Here is a 26582-nt window from a genome sequence, read left to right on the forward strand (position 1 = left end):
GGGTCAGCAGTGGACTGCCGTGGGGGCAGGGGCTCTGAGTGCAGCAGACTTGGGTATGGCTTAAGCCCTCTTGGAGGAAGTCGCCATTGACCCCACCATAGAGCTACCAGAACTTACACTTGGAGAGCACAAGCAGAACTTTGTGCACCAGGACCCAGGAGAAAGGAGCAGTGACCCCACAAGAGACTGACCCAGACTTGCCCATAAGTGTCCAGGAGTCTCCAGGGGAGGTGTGGGCCAGTGGTGGCCTGCTGCAGGGTTAGGAACACTGAGTGTAGCAGTACATGCATGGGACCTTTTGAAGGAGGCCTCCAAAATCTTCATTACTCCCACCACACTTTGGCACCAGATAAATAACAGGGAGGGAACAGATAAATAACAGGGAGGGAACGCAGGTCCACCCATCAAGAGAAAATTGGATTAAAGGTTTACTGAGTATGGCCCCGCCCATCAGAACAAGACCCACTTTTCCCCTCAATCAGTCTCTCCCATCATGAAGCTTCCATAAGTCTCTTATCCTTCTCCATCAGAGGGCAGACAGACTGAAAACCACAATCCCAGAAAACTAAACAATCTGATCACAGGGACCACAGCTTTGTCTAACTCGATGAAACTATGAGCCATGCCATGCAGGGCCACCCAAGTTGGACGGGTCATGGTGGAGAGGGAAAATGTGGTCCTGACAAAATGTGGTCCACTGGAGAAGGGAATGGCAAATCACTTCAGTATTCTTGCTGTGAGGACCCCATGAATAGTATGGAAAAGCGAAAAAATAGGACACTGAAAGATGAATTCCCCGGGTCAATGGGTGCCCAATATGCTACTGGAGAGCTGGAGAAATAACTCCAGAAAGAATGAAGAGATGGATCCAAAGCAAAAACAACACCCAGTTGTGGATGTCTGGTGATAGAAGCAAAGTCTGATGTTGTAAAGAGCAATATTGCATAGGAACCTGGAATGTTAGGTCCATGAATCAAGGCAAGAAGGAAGTAGTCAAACAGCAGATGGCAAGAATGAACATTGACATTTTAGGAATCAGCAAACTAAAATGGACTGGAATGGGGGAATTTAACTCAGATGACAATTACATCTACTATTGTGGGCAAGAATCTCTTAGAGGAAATGGAGTAGCCACCACAGACAACAAAAGAGTCCAAAATGCAGTACTTGGATGCAGTCTCAAAAACGACAGAATGAACTCTATTCGTTTCCAAGTCAAACCATTTAATATCACAGTAATCAAATATGAAACAACCAGTGATGCTGAAGAAGCTAAAGTTTAACAGTTCTATGAAGACCTACACGACCTTTTGATTGCTGAAGAAAGTTTTCTTATCTCTCCTTGCTATTCTTTGGAACTCTGAATTCAAATGAGTATGGCTTTCTTTTTCTCCTTTGCTTTTCACTTCTCCTCTTTTAAAAGCTATTTGTAAGGCCTCCTCAGACAGCCATTTTGCTTTTTTGCATTTCTTTTTCTTGGGGATGACCTTGATCCCTGTCTCCTGTACAATGTCATGAACCTCTGTCCATAGTTCATCAGGCACTCTATCTATCAGATCTAGTCCCTTAAATATATTTCTCACTTCCACTGTATAATCAAAAAGGATTTGATTTAGGTCTACCTGAATGGTCTAGTGGTTTTCCCCACTTTCTTCAATTTTAGTCTGAATTTGACAATAAGGAGTTCATGATCTGAGCGACAGTCAGCTCCAGGTCTTGTTTTTGCTGACTATATAGAGCTTCTCCATTTTTGGCTGCAAAGAATATGATCAATCTGATTTTGGTGTTGACCATATGGTGATGTCCATGTGTAGAGTCTTCTCTTGTGTTGTTGGAAGAGAGTGTCTGCTATGACCAGTGCATTCTCTTGGCAAAAGTTTATTAGCCTTTGCCCTGCTTCATTCTGTACTCCAAGGCCAAATTTGTCTGTTACTCCAGGTGTTTCTTGACTTCCTACTTTTGCATACCAGTCCCCTATAATGAAAAGGACATCTTTTTTGGGTATTAGTTCTAAAAGGTCTTGTAGGTCTTCATAGAACTGTTCAACTTCAGCTTCTTCAACATTAGTGGTTGGGGCATAGCCTTGGATTACAGTGATATTGAGTGGTTTGCCTTGGAAACAGACAGAGATCATTCTGTCATTTTTGCAATTGCATCCATGTACTGCATTTCAGACTCTTTTGTTGTCTATGATGGCTACTCCATTTCTTCTAAGGGATTCCTGCCCACAGTGGTAGATATAATGGTCATCTGAGTTAAATTCCCCAATTCCAGTCCATTGTAGTTCACTGATTCCTAGAATGTTGATATTCACCCTTGCCATCTCCTGTTTGACAACTTCCAGATTGCCTTGATTCATGGATCTAACATTCCAAGTTCCTATGCAATATTGCTCTTTACAGCATCAGATCTTGCTTCTATCACCAGTCACATCCACAAGTGGGTATTGCTTTTGCTTTGCCTCTGTCCCTTCATTCTTTCTGGATTTATTTCTTCACTGATCTCCGGTAGCATATTGGGCACCTATTGAGCTGGGGAGTTCATCTTTCAGTGTCCTATCTTTTTTCCTTTTCATAGTGTACATGGGGTTCTCAAGGCAAGAATACTGAAGTGGTTTGCCATTTCCTTCTCCAATGGCGCACATTTTGTCAGACCTCTCCAGCATGACTTGTCTGTCTTGCAAATATCTATGAAAAGAAGAGAAGTGAAAAGCAAAGGAGAAAAGGAAAGGTATACCCAACTGAATGCAGAGATCCAAAGAATAGCAAACAGAGATAAGAAAGCCTTCCTCAGTGATCAATGGAAAGAAATAAGGGAAAACAATATAATAGGAAAGACTAGAGATCTGTTCAAGAAAATTAGATACCAAGGGAACATTTCATGCAAAGATGGGCACAATAAAGTACAGAAATGGTATAGACCTAACAGAAGCAGAAGATATTAAGAAGAGGTGGCAAGAATACACAGAAGAACTGTACAAAAAAGATCTTCATGACCCAGATAATCATGATGGTGTGGTCACTCACCTAGAGCCAGACATCCTGGAATGTGAAGTCAAGTGGGCCTTAGGAAGTATCAGTATGAACAAAGCTAGTGGATGTGATGGAATTCAGGTTGAGCTATTTTAAATCCTGAAGGATGACGCGGTGAAAGTGCTGCACTCAATATGCCGGCAAAATTTGGAGGACTCAGCAGTGGCCACAGGACTGCAAAAGGTCAGTTTTCATTCCAATCCCAAAGAAAGGCAATGCCGAAGAATGCTCAAACTACCACACAATTGCACTCATCTCACACGCTAGTAAAGTAATGCTCAAAATTCTCCAAGCCAGGCTTTAGCAATACGTGAACCGTGAACTTCCAGATGTTCAAGCTGGTTTTAGAAAAGACAGAGGAACCAGAGATCAAATTACCAACATTCTCTGGATCATCTAAAAAACAAGAGAGTTCCAGAAAAACATCTATTTCTGCTTTATGGACTATGCCAAAGCCTTTGACTGTGTGGATCACAATAAACTGTGGAAAATACTGAAAGAGATGGGAATACCAGACCACCTGACCTGCCTCTTGAGAAACCCATTTGCTGGTCAGGAAGCAACAGTAAGAACTGGACATGGAACAACAGGCTGGTTCCAAATAGGAAAAGGAGTACATCAAGGCTGTATATTGTCACCCTGCTTATTTAACTTATATGCAGTGTACATCATGAGGAATGCTGGGCTGGAGGAAGCACAGCTGGAATCAAGCTTGCTAGGAGAAATATCAATAACCTCAGATATGCAGATGACACCACCCTTATGGCAGAAAGTGAGGAAGAACTAAAGAGCTTCTTGATGAAAGCAAAGTGGGGAGTGGAGAAAGTTGGCTTAAAGCTCAACATTCAGAAAACAAGATCATGGCATCTGGTCCCATCACCTCATGGCAAATAAATGGGGAAACAGTGGAAAAGGTGGCTGACTTTATTTTCTGGGCTCCAAAATCACTGCAGACGGTAATTGCAGTCATAAAATTAAAAGCCACTTACTCCTTGGAAGGAAAATTATGACCAACCTAGATAATATATTCAAAAGCAGAGACATTACTTTGCTGAAAAAGGTCCATCTAATCAAAGCTATGGTTTTTCCAGTAGTTGTGTATGGATGTGAGAGTTGGACTATAAAGAAAGGTGAGTACAGAATTGATGCTTTAGAACTGTGGCATTAGAGAAGACTCTTGAGAGTCCCTTGGACTGCAAGGAGATCCAACTAGTCCATCCTTAAGGAAATCAGTCCTGGGCATTCATTAGAAGGACTGATGTTGAAGCTGAAACTCCAATATTTTGACCACCTGATGTGAAGAGCTGACTCATTTGAAAAGACTGTGATGTTGGGAAAGAATGAAGGCAGGAGGAGAAGGGGACAACAGAGGATGAGATTGTTAGATGACATCACCGACTCAATGGACATGATTTTGGGTAAACTCTGGGAGTTGGTGATGGACAGGAAGGCCTGGCCTGCTGTGGTTCATGGGATCACAAAGAGTTGGACACAACTGAGTGCCTGAACTGAACTGAATTGAATAAGACCTTTTAGAACTAACACCCCAAAAAAGATGTAATTTTCATTAGACAGAACTGTCATGCAAAAGTAGGAAGTCGAGAAACACCTGGAGTAACAAGCAAATTTGTCCTTGGAGTATAGAATGAAGCAGGGCAAAGGCTAATAGAGTTTTGTCAAGAGAATGCACTCATCATAGCAAACACTCTCTTTCAACAACACAAGAGAAGACTCTACACATGGGCATCACCAGACGGTAAATACCAAAATCAGATTGATTACATTCTTTTCAGCCAAAGATGGAGAAGCTCTATACAGTCAGCAGAAACAAGACTGGGAGCTGACTATGGCTCAGATCTGAAATCCTTATTGCCAAATTCAGACTGAAATTAAAGATAGTAGGGAAAACCACTAGACCATTCAGGTATGACCTAAACAAAATCCCTTATGATTATACAGTGGAAGCGAACAATAGATTCAAGGGATGAGATCTGATAGACAGAATGCCTGAAGAACTATGGTCAGAGGTTCGTGACATTGTACAGGAGACAGGGATCAAGATCATCCCCAAGAAAAAGAAATGTAAAACAGCAAAATCGCTGTCCGAGGAGCCTTACAAATAGCTGAGAAAAGAAGAGAAGGTAAAGACAGAGGAGAAAAGGAAAGATACACCCATTTGAATGCAGAGTTCCAAGAAATAGCAAGGAGAGATAAGAAAGCTTTCCTCAATGATCAATGCAAAGAAATAGAGGAAAACAATAGAATGGGAAAGACTAGAGATCTCTTCAGGAAAATTAGAGATACCAAGTGAACATTTTATGCAAAAATGGGCACAATTAAGGACAGGAATGGTATAGACCTAACAGAAGCAGAAGATATTAAGAAGAGGTGCCGAGAATACACAGAAGAATGATACAAAAATATCTTCACCAACCAGATAATCACAATGGTGTGATCACTGACCTAGAGCCAGACATCCTGGAATGTGAAGTCAAGTGGGCCTTAGGAAGCACTACAAACAAAGCTAGTGGAGGTGATGGAATTCGAGTTGAGCTATTTCAAATCCTGAAAGATGATGCTGTGAAAGTGCTGCACTCAATATGGCAGCAAATTTGGAAAATTCAGCAGTGGCCACAGAACTGGAAAAGGTCAGTTTTCATTCCAATCCCAAAGAAAGGCAATCCCAAAGAACGTTCAAACTACTGCACAGTTGAACTCATCTCACATGTTGGTGAAGTAATGCTCAAAATTCTCCAAGCCAGACTTCAGCAATATGTGAACTGTGAACTCCCAGATGTTCAAGCTGGATTTAGAAAAGGCAGAGGAACCAGAAATCAAACTGCCAACATATATTTCTGCTTTGTTGACTATGCCAAAACTTTGACTCTGTGGACCTCAACAAACTGTGAAAAATTCCTAAAGAGATGCGAATATCAGACCACGTGACTTGCCTCTTGAGTAATCTGTATGCAGGTCAGGAAGCAACAGTTAGAACTCGACATGGAACAACAGACTGGTTCCCAATAGGGAAAGGAGTGTGTCAAGGCAGTTTATTGTCACCCTGCCTATTTAACTTATGTGCAGAGTACATCTTGAGAAACCCTGGGCTGGAACAAGGACAAGCTGGAATCAAGCTCGCTGGGAGAAACATCAATAACCTCAGATATGCAGATGACATCACACTTATGGCAGAAAGCGAAGAACTAAAGAGCCTTTTAATGAAAGTGAAAGAGGAGAGTGAAAAATTTTGCTTAAAACTCAACATTCAGAAAATGTAGATCATAGCATTTGTTCCCATCACTTCATTGCAAATAGTTGGGGAAACAGTGGCAACAGTGACAGACTTCATTTTTTGGGGCTCCAAAATCACTGCCGATGGTGATGGCAGTTATGAAATTAAAAGACACTTACTCCTTGGTAGAAAAGCTATGACCAATCTAGACAGTATATTTAAAAGCAGACACATTACTTTGCCAAGAAATTTCCATCTAGTCAAGGCTATGGTTTTCCAGTAGTCATATTTGGACGTGAGAGTTGGGCTATAAAGAAAGCTGAGTGCAAAAGAATTGATGCTTTTGAACTGTGGCGTTGGAGAAGACACTTGGGAGTCACTTGGACTGCAAGGAGATCCAGCCAGTCCATGCTAAAGGAAATCAGTCCTGAACATTCATTGAAAGGACTAATGCTGAAGCTGAAACTCCAATACTCGGCCACCTATGCCAAGAACTGAGTCATTGGAAAAGACCCTGATGCTGGGAAAGATTGAGGGCGGGAAGAGACGGGGACGACAGAGGATGAGATGTTTGGATGGCATCACCAACTCAATGGAGGTGAGTTTGGGTAAACTCTGGGAGTTTGTGATGGACAGGGAGGCATGGCATGCTGCAGAGTCAGACACAACTGAGGGACTGAACTGAACTGAATTGATTTCCCCTTTCCTCTTTTAACATTTCACAGGCATGGCCAAGCAGAAATTTCAGAGATGGTTTTGGGGAACACTGAGTCCAGCCTTCCCAGCATTCTGATGAAAAGCAACTTGCCTTTCTACCAACACTTGCTTGTGTAACTAGTATTCATCTCAGGGTTCAGTAGTAAAATGGTAGAATATGATGTAGGTGCTCTGAGTGGGGAGGCCATGGTAATAGTTAGTAGGAGATGAAGGAGGGGTGAAGTCTAGATGGGGCTTATGGACTATGCTTAGGAACTGAGATCTTATCTTAAAGGACTTGAAGACATATTGAAGACTACTAGCAAAGAAATTATACGTTTAAATTTCATATTTGTCATTTTTTAAATAATGATGAGTTACAGCAGCTACCATTTTCCAACATCTCTAATAAGTTAATGAATCCTGTGCAAAATAACTAATATTCAGCAAAAGCTGAGCAAGAAGTTACAGAAAACTTTCTCAAAATTTTCTGGGTTTACCATGCAATAATTTTAGATCCAGAACTGAAAACTATATCTCAGTTCATGTCCTTTTTGCTTCCTAAATCAGAATCCAGTTTTCAGAAGTTAAACTCTACAGCCTCTTTAATGTGTTATTCTTGGTACTTTCCCTGGCATAGGTCTTTGGGCTCATACAGAAGTCAAGGCCATTGCCTCTCATCACAGTGACTGACTTGAAAGGTAGAATGATTTCTTTGTATTCACACTAATTTGAACCAGCTGGTATGTCATACATCACTGCTTATGTACATCATACCCCTCAACATTTTTTGAGCCTCTATTATGTAACATTTTTGCTTCACATTAAACTGCATTTCATTAAAGGCAAGAAATAAAGTTTATTTTCTTTCATAATAATAGTAATACAAAAATTATTTACACTGTGCCAAGGTTCAGTTCAGTCACTCAGTCATGTCCGACTCTTTGCCACCCCATGAATCGCAGCACGCCAGGCCTCCCTGTCCATCACAAACTCCCAGAGTTTACTCAAACTCATGCCCATCGAGTCGGTGATGCCATCCAGCCATCTCATCCTCTGTCGTCCCTTTCTCCTCCTGCCCTCAGTCCCTCCCAGCATCAGGGTCTTTTCCAATGAGTCAACTCTTCTCATGAGGTGGCTAAAGTATTGGAGTTTCAGCTTCAGCATCAGTCCTTCCAATGAACACCCAGGACTGATCTCCTTTAGGATGGACTGGTTGGATCTCCTTGCAATCCAAGGGACTCTCAAGAGTCTTCTCCAGCACCATAGTTCAAAAGCATTAATTTTTCAGCACTCAGCTTTCCTCACAGTCCAACTCTCACATCCATACATGACTACTGGAAAAACCATAGCCTTGACTAGATGGACCTTTGTTGGCAAAGTAATGTCTCTGCTTGTTAATATGCTATCTAAGTTGGTCATAACTTTCCTTCCAAGGAGTAAACGTCTTTTAATTTCATGGCTGCAGTCACCATCCGCTGTTATTTTGGAGCCCAAAAAAATAAAGTCTGACACTGTTTCCACTGTCTCCCCATCTATTTCCCATGAGGTGATGGGACCAGATGCCATGATCTTAGTTTTCTGAATGTTAAGCTTTAAGCCAATTTTTTCACTCTCCTCTTTCACTTTCATTAAGAGGCTTTTTAGTTCCTCTTCACTTTCTGCCATAATGGTGGTGTCATCTGCATATCTGAGGTTATTGATATTTCTCCTGGCAATCTTGATTCCAGCTTGTGCTTCTTCCAGCCCAGCGTTTCTCGTGATGTACTCTGCATATAAGTTAAATAAGCTGGGTGACAATATGTTAAATAAGCCTTGACATACTCCTTTTCATATTTGGAACCAGTCTGTTGTTCCATGTCCAGTACTGTTCTACAATTTTTTTAAACAAATTAATTCTCAATGCAACCCTGTAAAACTAGTATTGCTCCTGTCTTAAAGATAAGTAAACTAAGGTACCAAATAGTTCAGAATTGTCTGAATTACTCATCAGGTAAGTGCTGGGTTCAGGATTTGATTGCAGTCTACATGAATCTTCACTAGACTGTCATGTGATTTTTACCAGGCTTGGCACCACAGAATTCAGAAATAAATGCTGATGAATGAAAGAACACATTAATTAATCATCACATTTTTTCTCCCATTTATTTTTATTAGTTGGAGGCTAATTACTTTACAATATTGTAGTGGTTTTTGCTATACATTGACATGAATCAGCCATGGATTTACATGTATTCCCCATCCCGATCCCCCCTCCCACCTCCCTCTCCACCCAATCCCTCTGGGTCTTCCCAGTGCACCAGCCCCGAGCACTTGTCTCATGCATCCAACCTGGGCTGGTGATCTGTTTCACCCTTGATAGTATACATGTTTCAAAGCTATTCTCTCAAAACATCCCACCCTCGCCTTCTCCCACAGAGTCCAAAAGTCTGTTCTGTACATCTGTGTCTCTTTTTCTGTTTTGCATATAGGGTTATCGTTACCATCTTTCTAAATTCCATACATATGCATTAGTATACTGTATTGATCTTTATCTTTCTGGCTTACTTCATTCTGTATAATGGGCTCCAGTTTCATCCACCTCATTAGAACTGATTCAAATGAATTCTTTTTAATGGCTGAGTAATATTCCATGGACATACAGATGGCTAACAAACACATGAAAAGATGCTCAACATCACTCATTATCAGAGAAAATGCAAATCAAAACCACAATGAGGTACCATTACACGCCAGTCAGGATGGCTGCTATCCAAAAGTCTACAAGCAATAAATGCTGGAGAGGGTGTGGAGAAAAGGGAACCCTCTTACACTGTTGGTGGGAATGCAAACTAGTACAGCCGCTATGGAGAACAGTGTGGAGATTTCTTTAAAAACTGGAAATAGAACTGCCATATGACCCAGCAACCCCACTCCTGGGCATACACACCAAGGAAACCAGACCTGAAAGAGACACATGTACCCCAATGTTCATCACAGCACTGTTTATAATAGCCAGGACATGGAATCATCATATTTTAAAAATGAACTTCTCTTAAGTAGTCCTTCTCCATAATAAGGTTGCTCACAAGATTTTTGTAATATCTAAACATGGAAAGATTTAAATTAAGTGCTAATAATATATGCAAACAATAGTGCACTGCACACAGAGACTGAGTGTATATTTTGTCAAATAGTTAGACCAAACGAACATTCTAATTGCCAACTCTGACTTTCTTAAGCACATCCTGGTTATGAGGTATTCTAAACATCAATCGTGAAAACACCAGCCTGGTTTCTACTCTTCTTGAAGATTCTTCTTACACCATCTGGTTGCAGACATATGTCAGGAGCATGAAAACTCCTCTGCAAACTTAGAAGCACTAGTTCATGAGTCTTCTCATCCATCATTCACTTACTGTGAAACTTTGTCTTACTTTTTGCTTTACTTCTAACCTACCTTTATCCACTTCCCTATCTCTACTTTTTTCCTGGACCTCTAAGCTCACTGGTTCGCATTCAGCACCTCCATTTTAAGCCAGCATAGCCTCTGTATCACACCATCCAATGCTGACCTCCAACTGCCTACATGTTCTCCACAAATACCAGGAATTCCACAAACTGACTCTAAATCTCAGGGCCCCCTGGGTGAAGCATAGCTTTCTTCTTGCTTCCACACTCATAGCAGAGTGACCATATTTATAAAGTTTCATTTTTAATTGTATCTTCCTACTTAGCTCACTCTCTTTACCCATATACTGTGAGGATTTGTTTCAGAAAAGTTTAGTGCACAGAATCAAGGCATGTGGGTTAGGTAGGAAATTTTGCAACTGATTTGCCCATTGACCCAGATAAGCATGGACTTCTTTGTCTGTCTCTCGTCCCTATCTGTCTACAGGTACTGCTTAGTACAAGTGACAGAACATAAGGAAGGTCACACTCAAAGCATCTTTTCAGCATAAGATAAAAAAGATCAGAATATTTAAGTATACTATTCATGGATCAGAATTTAAGCAGGCTCATTTTCTTTTATTTATAGAAAATGTTTCTTTGTTAATAACATAATAAATGTTGAAGTCTAAGTGGGTCAAATATAGAATTAAGTAAGATAATAAAATAAGTATTTTTTAACAAAAAGAGTGAAATGTTTCTATATTGAATTTCAACTATAAAGGGCTCATTTTTTTCTTGTATGGCTTTTGAAATCAAACATATTTTTGGTACCTTTCACTACTGATCAGGCTTAGGCTTAATGTTGTAGTAACACTGAGAACTGAAAACACATCAATTTTTCTCTTTTAATTGATAGAAATAATGGATGTAACTTTATATTACTATGTTCATACTGAGAACTTTCTATTTAGTACAATACAATTTACCTTTTCTTTTTTAATGAAATGTAGGACATTATTTAGAAAGGAGTTATTATCAAGACTGAGAATTCTAATAGCTGGAGTTCAAGTTTTATAGTTTAGAGCTTAGTGGCTCACAGCTTGGTAAATAAGCACCTCTCTGAGCCTTTTAAACAGTATTTGAACAGAGTAAACTTTACGAGTTAGCTATAAAATTATAAGTTGGTTATGAAGAGGAAGCTCATTTAGTGGCACTCAACAAATTAATATAGTGACCCTAAATCCCAACCTGACTGTTTAGTTATTACAACATACCACTATGAAGCCTATTAACAGGCTTAATTAAGACATCAATCACCTATCAGAACTTCAATAATTCTACAATAACTCTTTTTATGGCATTTTTAGCAATTTGCTCTAATGCATAGAGGGCCATGTACAAATGAATTGGATATTAAGGGCCCTGATAAGAATAGGCCTTTTGGCAAGCTTTCCCAGCCCCAGCACTTTCACAAGCTCACTGGAAAACAATATCTTCTAAGAAGGACAGAGTGAAGTCTGAGCTCTCATCCACTAAACAATCCAATATGCTGCCAGGTTTTTAAATCTGCTTAAGCATTCAGACAGAATAATATAGGCCGTTGGACATTTCTAAGGTTGTAGATTCTGTTTTGTCCAAGCTGCACTCTCCCGAAAGCTGTCTACATGGAACAGATCACTTACATGGCGACCACTCTGCACAAATTTGTGTAGGCAAACTTTTAGAAGAGTACATGAACACTTTTGACCTACTGTGTTAATGGACTTAACTTTCTCAACTGAATATCTCTGTAATAAATCAAGTACTCTTTAGTAAGACAAGTTTAAGGGCAGGGCATTATTTGTAAATCTTCACGAAGTCACAGGTGCTTAGTCTCTCAGTAGCGTCTGCCTTTTTGCAACCCTGTGGACTGTAGCCCACCAGATTCCTCTGTCCATGGGGACTCTCCAGGCAACAATACTAGAGTGGGTTGCCAAGCCCTCCTCCAGGGGATCTTCCCGACCCAGGGATTGAACCCAGATCTCCTGCATTGCAGGTAGATTCTCTACTATCTGAATCACCAGAGAAGCCCTCATGAAATCACATACTGTACTTTATTCTAATGTAGGTTTTACTATTTCCCAAAAAAGGAGAGTGAAAAAGTTGCCTTAAAGCTCAACATTCAGAAAACAAAGATCATGGCATCTGGTCCCATCACTCCATGGCAAATAGATGGGGAAACCATGTCAGACTTTATTTTTGGGGGCTCCAAAATAACTGCAGATGGTGATTGCAGCCATGAAATTAAAAGATGCTTACTCCTTGGAAGGAAACTTCTGACCAACCTAGATAGCATATTAAAAAGCAGAGACATTACTTTGCCAACAAAGGTCCATCTAGTCAAGGTTATGGTTTTTCCAGTGGTCATGTGTGGATGTGAGAGTTGGACTGTGAAGAAAGCTGAGTGCCAAAAAATTGATGCTTTTGAACTGTGGTGTTGGAGAAGACTCTTGAGAGTTCCTTGGACTGCAAGGAGATCCAACCAGTCCATTCTAAAGGAGATCAGTCCTAGGTGTTCATTGGAAGGACTGATGCTGAAGCTGAAACTCCAGTACTTTGGCCACCTGATGTGAAGAGTTGACTCATTTGAAAAGACCTTGATGTTGGGAAAGATTGAAGGCAGAAGGAGAAGGGGATGACAGAGGATGAGATGGCTGGATGGCATCACCGTCTCGATGGGCATGAGTTTGAGAAAACTCCGGGAGTTTGTGTTGGACAGGGAGGCCTGGAGTGTTGCAATTCATGGGGTCGCAAAGAGTCGGACACAACTGAGCGACTGAACTGAACTGAACTGAACTGATCTATAAGTTGGGAAATTGACAGAACAATTCATATCCCCCAATGAAATCACCCTGGCTTCAGGCTTCATGGATCATCAGGGTGTCTGAGGGAAGAGGATGGGTCAGCAGGGTATCTGAGGGAGAAGAAAACAAGTTGGCAGTGAATGAATTCACTGGAAGAATAGCAATTTCAAATTTTCCAGAAAATATAAACTTCATGGTTTGGCAGGGGGTGGGGTAAGTCGATGGGAAGATGGTAGTGGTGAGGATATGGTTGATCTAGTGAGAATATAATCCTTAACGTGGTGTTACCAACTGATTGTCAGTCTGACAGCTCACCTTGCACATCGCTGAATAAGAAACACATTATGAGTGTGGTTTGGAAGGACCAAAAACCTTCCTAGGTTAGGGTGTCTTCTGAAAGTCTGTCACTTGATTTATGTTCCTAATATTAGTCATTAATTTAAATTAGTGGGTTGAAGTTTTAAAACTATAAAAGTGTTAGCACTTGAAGGGCAATGCTTTCAATCACAGCTAGGTATTTGCACATTTGAGTGAATTAGTTAATTATTTTTCCAAAAAAAAGTCCATGAAGACACAAGGAAAGAGTAGGTCAGTTTTGAGAGAGGAAATAGATTGGGATTATTGGAAGAGGTGAGTAAATCTTGACTATAGGCAAACTAGGGTTGGGGAAGATTTCATATAAATACCTAAGAAAGGGAGAGACAGATTATGTACCTTGAGAGGCCTACAAAATGAGGAGGGTATCACTGAGTTAAAGGAATACTAATGATTCTTTTACTGCTTACTTAGTTAAATAACTTTAGCCACTGTCAAGCAAATCCCAGGCTTCCCTGGTAGCTCAGCTGATAGAGAATCAGCCTGCAATTCAGGAGATCCCAGTTCAATTCCTGGGTCAGGAAGATCCTCTGGAGAAGGGATAGGTTGCCCACTCCAGTATTGTTGGGTTTCCCTGGTGGCTCAGATGGTAAAGAGTCAACCTGTAATACTGGAGACCTGAGTTTGATCCCTAGGTTGGGGAGATCCCCTGGAGGAGAGCATGGCAACCCACTCTAGTATTCTTGCCTGGAGAATCTCCAAGGACAAAGGCATCTGGCAGGCTGTGGTCCATGGAGTCTCAAAGAGTCTGACACAGCTGAGCAACTAAGCAAAACACAGCACAATCAAACCCCAAAAAATCAAATCCCCCAAAATATCAAGGCTCTTCTATTTCAGATCTTTGGAAACCTTACCTCCAAGGTTCCCAAACCCACCTGCATCAAGTTAGTGTAAAGGGAAAGATGTATGTGACACATCAATTGCAAAGGAGTCTAGGAAATGGGCTGAGTGAAGGCTGACTGGTCTCTGACACAATGGCATTTTCTTGATCCCCAGGGCAGGCTCTGCATCTCACAGTCTCTGTCTACACTTGGTCATAATAAGATAGAAAGAGACGTATATAAAGCGAGTGGCAAATGGAGAGAAGATTCTTCCTTGTATTCAGTTTTGGTAAATTTTATTTTTTAAATGTGCCTATCAATGGAGGAGAAATTGATATTTGAGTAAATAGGCCTCGCAGAACCAGACTGGAGTTTTCTGCTTGGTTGATACTTAAAACAGTTACGATGCATGAAACTAAAGCCACATAATCCTATTAAATGAGTCGAATATGGAAAAATAGTCTTGGGACTCCTACTCTTCCTCCTGTCCCCAGCTATGCTGAGTTTATTAAGGCTAAAACTTATCCAGTGGTTTTCCCGGTTAAAATACCAAAAATATTAATTCTATGTCTATTCTAATCCAAAATACCATGGAGGTGGTTGTAAGTCTTCTATTCACTTCTCAGCTGGGGGCCTTAGTAAGGATACGGGTTCAGTAGTATATCTTAAATACTATGATTTTTCAAGTCTGAGTAATAATCTGTAAAATATGATTCCTTAAGTATGGAGAGAGATGATCAAACTCACTTTCCACTAAATTAAAAAAAAAAATTCTGAAAGTTCCCTGTTGGTCCAGTGGTTAAGAATTCCTTGCCAATGCAGGAGACACAGGTTTGATACTCAGCCTGAGAAAATTCCACATGCCAAAGGGCAACTATTGAGCCCCAGAGCCACAATTACTGAGCCCATGGGTCACAGCTACTGAAGCCTGCATGCCCTAAAAGCCCATGTTCCACAACAAGAAAAGCCACCCCAGTAAGAAGCTTGTGCAGCACAAATAGAGGGTTGCTCCCATTCACTGCAACGAGAAACCCCAAGCATAGTAACAAAGGCCCTGCACAGCCAAAAAGTAAGTAAATAATAATTTTTTTTTAATTCTCTTTTGGTTGCTGCCCCAAGTTTGCACATTTGACTCTAGCAAAAGCGTTTTTGAAAGTTGTCAAGTCTGACGTCGTGATCTCACAGCAGGACTACAAACCCACTCCATACAGCCAGTATTTTGATTTAAGAACCCTAAACCCTTGTGTCCACAAGCTCCAGGTATTCCTGGAACTGACAGTTATACCAGTACACTGGAAGCGTTATAAAATGTAACTATTAAAAGAAACAATGAGAAAGACAACACTTCTATGGTGCATTTCTTTTCCATGATAATGAAAATGACTTTCTATCGATATTTCCCTTTAGCGTTCAGTCTCCACAGTGGAATATGGCTATAGTTGAGTAACGTTAGATCAGGGCCTAATGTTGCATCCCTAAATCACTTTGCAAAACATTCTTGTACAGTTGATCATTAGAGCTTGAGGATCATCATGCATTTTAAACCAAAACCGTACAAAGCATGAAATGTCCACAATGATGAACAACTCCTTAAAAACTTGTGAGAATAATTGCAGGCTTCTCACAATTGCAGAGTCAGTTTTAAAAGAGAAATAGCATTGGCATTTTTCTCATTCTTTCTCGTAAGGGATGTGTCTATGCTCATGGCATAAAGTGACTTATCATGACTTTGTCACAGTAAGTGGACAGAAGGCAAAAGCCAGAACTCCAACATTATCCAGCAGCTGTCACTTCCATTTAAGGGACCAACATACTTCCCGAGACAACCTTTCCCAAGTTATTCACCTAATAACTGAGAAAACCTGGAAGAAGTTTTCTCCAAAATAATTTTAGAAATTGACTAAACTTGAAATGGTAAGCTAGTCTTAATAGCCTTGTTCAAGAATGATATTTTTTCTCTTATTTTGAAAATTAATTCAGATTTTTGAGGATTTGCAAGTCATGTCTTTCTTTAGGTTATAAAGAGTGCTTTTTTCCCAGGGATTTCCCAGACAGTTGAGAGGTTAAGACTCTGTGCTTCCACTTCACGGGGCATGGGTTCTATCCCCAGTTGGGGAGATCATGCAAGGCAAGGCAAAAACAAAAAATTAGGGAATTTCTATGACCCACTAGTAAGGGTCTTTTAATTTCACGGCTGCAGTCACCATCTGCAGTGATTTTGGTGCCCCCAAAAATAAAGTCATCCACTGTTGCTACTGTTTCCCCATCTATTTGCCGTGAAGTGATAGGACCAGATGCCATGATCTTAGTTCTCTGGATGCTGAATTTTAAGCCAACATTTTCACTCTCCTCAAGTGACTCTTTAGTTCTTCGCTTTCTGCCATAAGGGTAGTGTCATCTGCATATCTGAGGTTATTGATATTTTTCCCGGCAATCTTGATTCCAGCTTGTGCTCCATCCAGCCCAGCACTTCTCATGGTGTACCCTGCATATAAGTTAAATGAGCAGGGTGACAATATACAGCCTTGAGGTACTCCTTTTCCTACTTGGAACCAGTCTGTTGTTCCATGTCCAGTTCTAACTGTTGCTTCCTGACCTGCATACAGGTTTCTCAAGAGGCAGGTCAGGTGGTCTGGTATTCCCATCTCTTTCAGAATTTTCCACAGTTTATTGTGATCCACACAGTCAAAGGCTTTGGCATAGTCAATAAAGCAGAAATAGATGTTTTTTTGAAATCTCTTGCTTTTTTGAAGATTCAGAGGATGTTGGCAATTTGATCTCTGGTTCCTCTGCCTCTTCTAAATGCAGCTTGAACATCTGGAAGTTCACAGTTCATGTACTATTGAAGCCTGGCTTGGAGAATTTTGAGCATTACTTTGCTAGTGTGTGTGATGAGTGCAATTGTGCGGTAGTCTGAACATTCTTCGGCATTGCCTTTCTTTGGGATTGGAATGAAAACTGATCTTTTTCAGAACTGTGGCCACTGCTGAGTTTTCCAAATTTGCTATCATGTTGAGTACAGCACTTTCACAGCATCATCTTTTAGGATTTGAAATAGATTAACTGGAATTCCATCACCTACACTAGCCTTGTTTGTAGTGATACTTCATAAGGCCCACTTGACTTCACATTCCAGGATGTCTGGTTCTAGGTGAGTGATCACACCATCCTGGTTATCTGCATCATGAGGATCTTTTCTGTATAGTTATTCTGTGTATTCTTGCCACCTCTTCTTAATTTCTTCTGCTTCTGTTAGGTCTATACCATTTCTGTCCTTTATTGTGCCCATCTTTGAATGAAATGTTCCGTTGGTATCTCTAATTTTCTTGAAGAGATCTCTAGTCTTTCCCATTTTATTTTTTTCCTCTATTTCTTTGCATTGATCTCTGAGGAAGGCTTTCTTATGTTTCCTTGCTATTCTTTGGAACTCTGCATTCAAATGGGTATATCTTTCCTTTTCTCCTGTGCCTTTCACTTCTGTTCTTTTCACAGCTATTTGTAAGGCCTCCTCAGACAGCCATTTTGCTTTTTTGCATTTCTTTTTCCTGAGGACAATCTTGATCACTGCCTCATGTATAATGCCATGAACTTCCAACCATCGTTCTTCAGGCACTCTGTCTATCAGATCTAATCCCTTGAATCTGTCACTTAGTTTCTATTAAGCCATGAAATTAAAACATGCTTGTTCCTTAGAAGAAAAGCTATGACCAACCTAGGCAATATATTAAAAAGCAGACACATTACTTTGCCAACAAAGGTCTGTCTAGTCAAAGCTATGATTTTTCCAGTAGTCATGTATGGATGTGAGACTTGGACTATAGATAAAGCTGAGTGCTGAAGAATTGATGCTTTTGAACTGTGGTGTTGGAGAAGACTCTTGAGAGTCCCTTGAACTGCAACCAGATCAAACCAGTCAATCCTAAAAGAAATCAGTCCTGAATATTCATTGGAAGGACTGATGCTGAAGCTGAAACTCCAATACTTTGGCCACCTGATGGGAAGAACTGACTCCTTGGAAAACACCCTGATGCTGGGTAAGATTGAGGGTGGGAGAAGGGGACGACAGAGGATGAGATGGTTGGATGGCATCACCAACTCAATGGACATGAGTTTGAGTAAGCTACAGGATTTGGTGATGGACAAGGAAGCCTGGCATGCTGCAGTCCATGGGGTTGCAAAGAGTTGGACATGACAGAGCAACTGAACTGAACTGACTAGTAAGGATTACTCTCAAGATAGGCTATTCAATACTAACATCACACTTCATGTTGTCATGCGTGACTCAGGCTACTAACCCTCATATTAATTCTCATAAGATGGTTGCTGTGCCTGCATCCATTGCATCTGAGTTCCAGGTTAGTGGATGAAACAAGGCCAAGTATGAAAGCTAGTAAATCCTTAGAGTTGCCACACTCTGAAGTTCTACTCAACAACCCCCATTAACACCATACAAGACAGACACAGACATTAGTACCTCAAATGGAAATGGTAAATATTGCTTCTAACTGGACACATGTGTGTCTTAACAAAATATGAGTTATGTTATTAAGGAAGAAAAAGAGAATGAGTATAAATAAGTAGCTCATGGTCTCTGTCATAGGATGACTAGAAGAGAAAGCCCTGCTCTGCCTCCTCTCCTGGGCCCCATCACCCACTTACAATCTATTTCCCAAAGAGGTAGATTAGCCATCATGATTGATCGGAGATTAAAATTAATTAATTATACCTATACTAGGAAGCAGAATGCAGGTCCTAAAAGGCACAGACATGCTTCTTGAATCTTTTTATGTGTCCTGTACCAAAATATAGACCTCTGTGCACATATTTCACTAGACAGAACTCCAAAGGGGAGGAGGAAGCTGAGAGGTATCATGAATCGCCCAGAGAAATCAGCCTATGTCTTGTTTAAATCTTGAAATTTGCATCATTTTAGGGTGTTTTGTATTTCCTGGCTTTTGGTCTCTTTTTCTATTTGTCTATCACACTCCTTTTCTGTCTCTGGTCACCCAAAGTTTCCTCTGATGGACCCCATCAAAGAAGCTTTCCCACCTGGAATCCTTGGGCAGCATTGGTGAGCTTCTCCTAGCCTGTGCCCGTCCTCATGCTCCTCCCAGGGTCTTTAGGGCACTTACCCGGCATGTCCCATCAAGAAGGAAATGGCAACCCACTCCAGTGTTCTGGCCAGGAGAATTCCATGGACAGAGGAGCCTGGCAGGCTACAGTCCATGAGGTCACAAAGAGTCAGACACAACTGAGCAACTACCACACATGCACACACCATATCATAAATATTTACTTGTTTCTCCTCCACTAGGTGGGAGATCCTTAAAGGACAGGGATGAAGGCTTGACTCTTTTTGTGCCTTCAGGGACTAGCAATATCTTGTCACATAATTCTTAACTGATAGTCATTAGAGTTATTGTTTAACATAGAACTGGAAAAAGCCCTGAATCTTCAGAACTAAGTTGGTGAAAGTATTGTCTTTCAGAAGAAGTTTGGAAACTTAGTCAAGATCTTTATTTGTAGGAGTGGTTTAAAAAGTATGTTTTAAAACAGAAATAGGATCGCAGAAATAGAAAACAAATTTATGCTTACCAAAGGAAAAGGAGGGGATGTAAATTAGGAGCCTGGGTTTTACAGATACACACTACTGTGTGTGAAATTGGTAAACAGCAAGGGCCAACTGAATAGTTCAGGGATATATTCAATATCTTGCAATAACCTATAATGGAAAAGGATCTTAAAAAAGACAGGTGCTACTAGTGGTAAAGAACCCACTTGCCAATGCAGGTAGACATAAGAGATGCGGGTTCGATCCCTGGGTTGGGAAGATCCCCTGGAGCAGGAAATGGCAACCCACTCCAGTATTCTTGCCTGGAAAATTCCATGGATAGAGGAGCCTGGCAGGTTAAGATCCCTAGGGTCATTAAGAGTTAGACACCACTGAAGTGACTTAGAACGCATGCCCGTATATGCACACACACACACGCATCACTGAATCACTTTCCATACCCCTGAAACTAACACGACATTGTGAATCAAGTACAGTTCAATTTACAGAAAGAAGAAAGAATCCCCCCCCCCAAAAAAAAAAACCCTCAAAAAATGAGCTCAGGGCTTAGAGTTTTTACAGGAAAGAATTTCTAGCATAATTAAGTAACATTGCTTTATTTACCTTATTTTTTTTAATATATAGCAAGTCATTTGATTCCCACTTATGGACATGATGTAAAGTTTACTGTTAAATATTTTAAATAGATGTTTTCTATTGATTAAAAAGTATTTTAAAATGGGGGTATGGCAGAAGTTTTTAAACAGGATTTGTACAGAAGAGTTATCCATGCTCTGTCCTTCCTTCAACACTCAGATTCATAATTAGTAGATTTGAAGCGGGACCAGGCTTCTGTATTGTTAAGTATCCCCAGGGACTCTGTTTCACAAGCTCGACTGGATTTGGGAGGAGAGAAACAGTGGCCACAGTTCCTTCTACTCCCCTCCCATGAGCAGCTGGGCTGTGGTCAGCTTCACATATGCGGGAGCTCTCCGTCAGGCTAGTGGAATCTCCTGGGGGAACTTCCAAACCTCCAGATGCCCAGACTACACCCAGGAGAGCTCAGTTGGAATCTCAGGGGAGGGGCCTAGTCATCAGAGCATTTTAAAGCTGCTCAGAACATTCAAATAAGAGCCTAAGTTGAGAATCAGTGGCCCACGGAGACTCTGTAAGAATTTTCATCTGCTGCTACAAAACAATAAGAAAATGAAACATGAACAAATAAATCCAACGCTGCAGTGACATTTCAATATTACTGTACACATGCTGATTCATACCAGCTAGACATTGCCTGGGTGTTGAGTTACTGCTTTGTTTCAGATGCTCTTGCTGCTCTGCTCTGCCCTTTAGCGCATACCTATTTCCCTGGCCTTTGAACACCTCATCTTTCCACTTCACTCCAGAATCTTTGAACCTCAGAATTTTGTTCTCAAATGCATTCTGGACCACTGCTTTCTCTGATCCTTGCACATCATCCTCCTTCTGACCATGGCTTGCCTGAGTCTGTTCCATGACTTGCTTTCCCTCTGAAACTTATCTGATCCCCTGAGTATTTCATCTTTACCATGTTCAGCTTTCTCTGAATTCTCAATCTTTCTTATCATGCATGCTTTGTCCCTCGGTCGTGTCCAACTCTTTGGGACCTCATGGACTATAGCCCTCCAGGCTCCTCTGTCCATAGAGTTGTCCAGGCAAGAATACTGGAGTGGGTGCAATTTCCTGCTCCATGGGATCTTCCCAACCCAGCGATCAAACCCATGTTTCTTGAGTCTCCTGCACTGGCAGGGAGATTCCTTACCACCACACAACCTGGGAATTCAATACACACCACTTAAAATGCATGACTCTGGTCAATTTCTCTTTTTCATTCATATATTCTTCTCATCACTGCTGGTTTCAAGTGAATATTTTTTCTTTGTAAAATAAAAAATATATTTCCTTTTTATACTATATATATATTTAAAAATTTCTCTATATAATAAGTACTTTCAGTGGCTATGTCTCCAGGATTGGGTCTTCATCAACATATGAAATTCCATTTTTATTTTTAGGAAAATATTTTCCTAATACCTATTGTGATTTAGAGCATTCCCCAAAGCACATATTTTTAAAAACTCTTTCTACTAACTGAAGTTTGATATTAGGTTTGGTTAAACTATTCTTTGGCTTTAAATTTTTAATTAAAGGAAAATATTTTTAAAATCTCCTCCTTACCAACTTTCAATATTCCTTCCCATTTCTTTTTTTACCATATTGTGTTTTTAACAATTTTTTTACCATAATCATATTCTCATCATGTGACTTCATTTATTCTGAATTTGAAATTCTTACAATATTGTCACATATTCTAGAAATATGAAGAGGGAGATCCCATGGTTGGGAAAGGATGGTTTATACCTAACTTAAAATCTAACATTTACTGGTAAAATTAGGCAAAATTCCAGAATTAACTTCATTGTATATGTTTCAAGATCCACTGAAAAGCAGAACTTGCTATTTTCCTAGAGTTCTTATAAAGATCTTTTTTCCTTTTTCTATTTTTTACTTTTCATGAATTATTACAAGTCATCTTGGTATTTGACTTCAGGCTTAGCAAGGCATATTACATATAGTTTGTGAAAAACTGAGATAAAATATAGAATATTTGTCACCATAAACTGCTATTTTGTAGTTGAGATTTTATTGATTGACTCTTACAGGTGCTGCTGAGCTGAGAAGTAAATATTGACAAATTGAAAGCCCCAATTATAGTTTCTATTGAAACAAAGGTAGTGGGAACATTCCTGAACAGGATAATATATCTAATTCTGTTGAGCAAAACCCTGAAGGAGTATGAAGGAGGAAGTCAAGGGGTCAGAGAGAAACACTAGATTACTGCAATATGAAAAACAAAAGGAAACAGTAATTTATGTTAGCTTCACATCTTTGCTGCCAATAGTCAGCAAAGATTATATAGTCAGAACTATATAAATGGTGTTAATATCCTGACAAAAGACTTTATGTCTCTATAAGCATTAATGGAAAAGCATTCTAGTTTCATGTTTATTGATGCTTCATGGCTATAGAGGAGTAACTAGAAATGATCTCTTTCCAGGATACAAATCAGGACAGTTTCACACCAAGGGCATCCAAATTGAAGCTAATCCACTTCATTGTTTGCAGCAGGTAGTGAGCAGAAAAACAACAACAAAGAAGATGCCATTCAAATAGCCTCTATTTTCACTTTCCATTGAGAATAAAGGCAATTTAGTAGAGCAGAAGATGTCTTACTAAATAATTGTGTAGCATTCTTTGTAGTCATGGTGCTACTTTAATAAACTAACTCTAGTATGGAGGGAACAACAACAATGATAAAAAACAATTTACTCTGTTCTTATTCTAAAAACTCCCAAAGTATACAATGAAAACACCCCTCCATATATATATACCTTCCATACTTTTTGTCCTTGTTTACCTTTGAAATACCAAACAAATCATGTCCTAGAAGCAATGTCACTGAATCCTTCTGCAGTTGCAAGGAATAAGTTGAGATGATTCCAAATATATAGTGCTGAGCAATAGACCTATTTCTTTGTGATTCAGTTGCTCAGTCATGTCCGACTTTTTGTGACCCCATGGACTGCAGCACACCAGGATTTGCTGTCCTTCATTATCTCCCAGAGTTTGCTCCAACTCATGTCCATTGAGTCAATAATACCATTCAACCATTTCATCCTCTGTCACCCCTTCTCCTCCTGCCCTCAATCTTTCCTAGCATCAGAGTCTTTTCCAATCAGTCACCTCTTCACATCAGGTGGCCAAAGGATTGGAGCTTCAGCTTCAGCATCAATGAATGCTGAAGTCCTTCCAATGAATATTCAGAGTTGATTTCCTTTAGGATTGACTGATTTGATCTCTTTGCTGTACAAGGGACTCTCAAGAGTCTTCTCTAGCATCACTGTTCAAAAGCATCAATTCTTCAGCATTCAGCCTTCTTCATGGTCCAACTCTCATATCCATGAGCAGTAGACTTAATTTTAAATGTAAGTAACTCATTAATATTTTGGAAAAAGGCATTATGTGTTGTTGAGTTTTTATCACTGTATTATATGTTTCCTTCTTTCCTCCAAATGTCATCAGAGCAAAGGAGTGTTTTATAGAGGTTGCAAGTAGCAGCACTTTTCATTCTCAGATTTTTTTATCTAGATACCACATAGATCGGCTGTCTGCCATGACAGCCACTAGCCACATGTGGCTATTGAGCTCTTATAATGTGGCTACTCCAAGTTGGGATATGCTGTAGTTGTAAATTACATACCAGGTTTCAAAGGTTTAATAAAAAGATAATGTAAAATATCTCATTAATAAATTTATATTGATTACATTATAAAATAAAATTGTGGATATGTTGGTAAAAATATCATTAAAATTAATTTTAACTTTTAAGAAACTTTTTAACGTGGCAACTAGAGAATCTGAAATCACATATGTGTCTTGCATTAGATCTCTACTGAATATTGCTGAGGCAAGTCGAGCCATGCTATGAGTTTCTCTTTCTCAAAATGATGCACACGGATTTTTATAAGCAACTTCTGATTGTTTATATCAGAATCATCAAAGATATCATCAAAGGAGCTATAGTAAAGTATTGAAAACACTTCTCACTTGGTCTGAAGTTAGCATATTGCTCTTTACTTTTCAATTGAAAGGAAGAAAACATTGTCATGTAATGACTTCTTGAAGACTAACATGGGATCCTAGAGAAACATTATGAAAGTCTTAGAGAAAAATTATGAAAGCCTCTCTCCTTCTTGTGTTTGGTTTTCCAAAATGTGTAAATGGCAGTCACTTCTGTCTAAATGTGGTCTCATTGTAAACCAGGCTCCTGAGTCAATGATAATCAGAACATCTGGGAATCAACAAGAAATAGCTAGAGAAAATAGAAATAATTCATGTTTAATGCTTCTGTAAATCCCAATCCTGCCGAGCACATATCAGAGAGATCATGCAAGAGTTTTGCTGTCTCTACTAGGGTGGGGGCAGTGAGCTAAACTTTGCAAAGAAGCTCCAGCAGAGAAATTGAAATAAGGGGAGGGTCTCTCTAGCCCAGAGCTATTTAAAGGATGTGATCTCTGTCCACCCTCCTAAATTTCAGATTGTTCTGGCTTATAAGAGAAAGCAACTCTCAGTAACAGCTTCTGAGACACCATGAAACAATGAATCTATTAGAAATGCTTATATCAGGCAAGAATTACATATTTCAAGAACCATCTAACATTCTTGAGTGGGAATTTCTGATCCTTAGAGTCTATAAACAGCAAATGCACATGAAAAACAAATCTGAGAGAATTTAAATCACAGAGTACTGTTGGCTGGACTATTTTAGATTTTCATAGGTAAAAATATTGCTTAAATATATTCTGAATTTTAAGGAGACTGGTGATCAACTTATACAGCAATTAGATTTTTCAGTAGGTCTCCCTAACATTTTCACTTAAAGGATCTCAATATTAAGCCATGCAACTGGCAGTGGACCATTGGAACCAAATGCAAATCTATGGTCCTTTGAGGATTGAGCTTATTTTTCCTCCTGAAATTCTTTTAACGGTTGCGATATTTCAGTAACACTAGTGGGTATGAGGCTAGTATAAATTGGCAGATATAACCCTCTTTTCACCTAGAATAATGTCCTATCAATTTCCCTCTGCGGATCTTGGCTTTTTTTTTTTTTTTTTTTTCAGTCCTGGCACCCACTGCCGGCTGGATGCCCATCATTGAGCCCACAGTCTATTGAGAAAGAGATGATCTCATTTAGCATAGAAGGTCCCTGAAGGAAGCAATGAGGAGCAGGTGTGTTTTATCTCAAGTCCAGCAGGCTGTCTCACTACAGAAGGCTCCTCCAGCAGCCTGGCCAGCTGAGCAGTGCATATGGAGAGGAGGTCAGAGTGATGGCTCAGTCCACGTGCCCATATCACTAACTTCAACTAGCTCACAGCACCCCTCACTTCTTGAAAATGGCTGCACCAGAATGAGTCTTATTTCTCATATTCACTAAAATACCCAAACACACACACACACACTCTTCCTTTCTCTTTATCTCTCTCTAGATCCAAACAGTGATTTCAGAGAGCCAATCAATTACCAGGCAGGTTGTTTTTATCCTAACATTCTTATAATCTGAGGATTTAATGGAGATATGCTTACATTATATAAAACAACTTGCTCTGTTGATTTTTGCCTTAGCTTGACTTCCTCAGTGGTAGATCTTGGGGTCAGGATCTTTTGTAACTAATTTATGTGACAGGTGAAGGAAATGGTTAGTAAGGGATGGGTAGGAAGAAAAGGACGGGAAGACACATTTCACAGCCAGCTACCACTGTGGATCCCTGAAGCTTAATTCTGCTGGGGAAACCCTAGAAACCAATGGGAAGGTCATGCCTCCCAGTTATCCCACCTGAGGGTCCAGGAGATGGGTGTGCTTTTCCATCACCTCCCTTTAAGCATTGGTTAAACACTGCTCCCAAGTGGTCCTGTGAATCTGGCTTGTCAGCCAGACAAGGAGTTCAGTAAAGGAATATAGATTCTAGCAGCTGGAAGTCAGGTGAGTTTACATCAAGCTGTTGAAGACAAGGGAATTTAGATGGGGTGCATAACAACATCTGTGACAGCTTTGTTATTCAA

General features: G+C 40.0%; 1 long non-coding RNA gene across 1 annotated transcript; it reads right to left on the reverse strand.

The window, feature by feature from the left end:
* Positions 1 to 25986, reverse strand: LOC122453568. Its single transcript, XR_006273107.1, has 4 exons — positions 25976 to 25986; positions 11205 to 11212; positions 9023 to 9026; positions 1 to 118 (listed from the first exon to the last, which is right to left on the reverse strand). It is a non-coding gene; the product is annotated as an uncharacterized LOC122453568 (long non-coding RNA).
* Between the last annotated feature and the right edge of the window lie 596 nt (positions 25987 to 26582).

The sequence above is a fragment of the Cervus canadensis genome, chromosome 15 (assembly GCF_019320065.1).
Source record: "Cervus canadensis isolate Bull #8, Minnesota chromosome 15, ASM1932006v1, whole genome shotgun sequence".
NCBI lineage: Eukaryota > Metazoa > Chordata > Mammalia > Artiodactyla > Cervidae > Cervus > Cervus canadensis.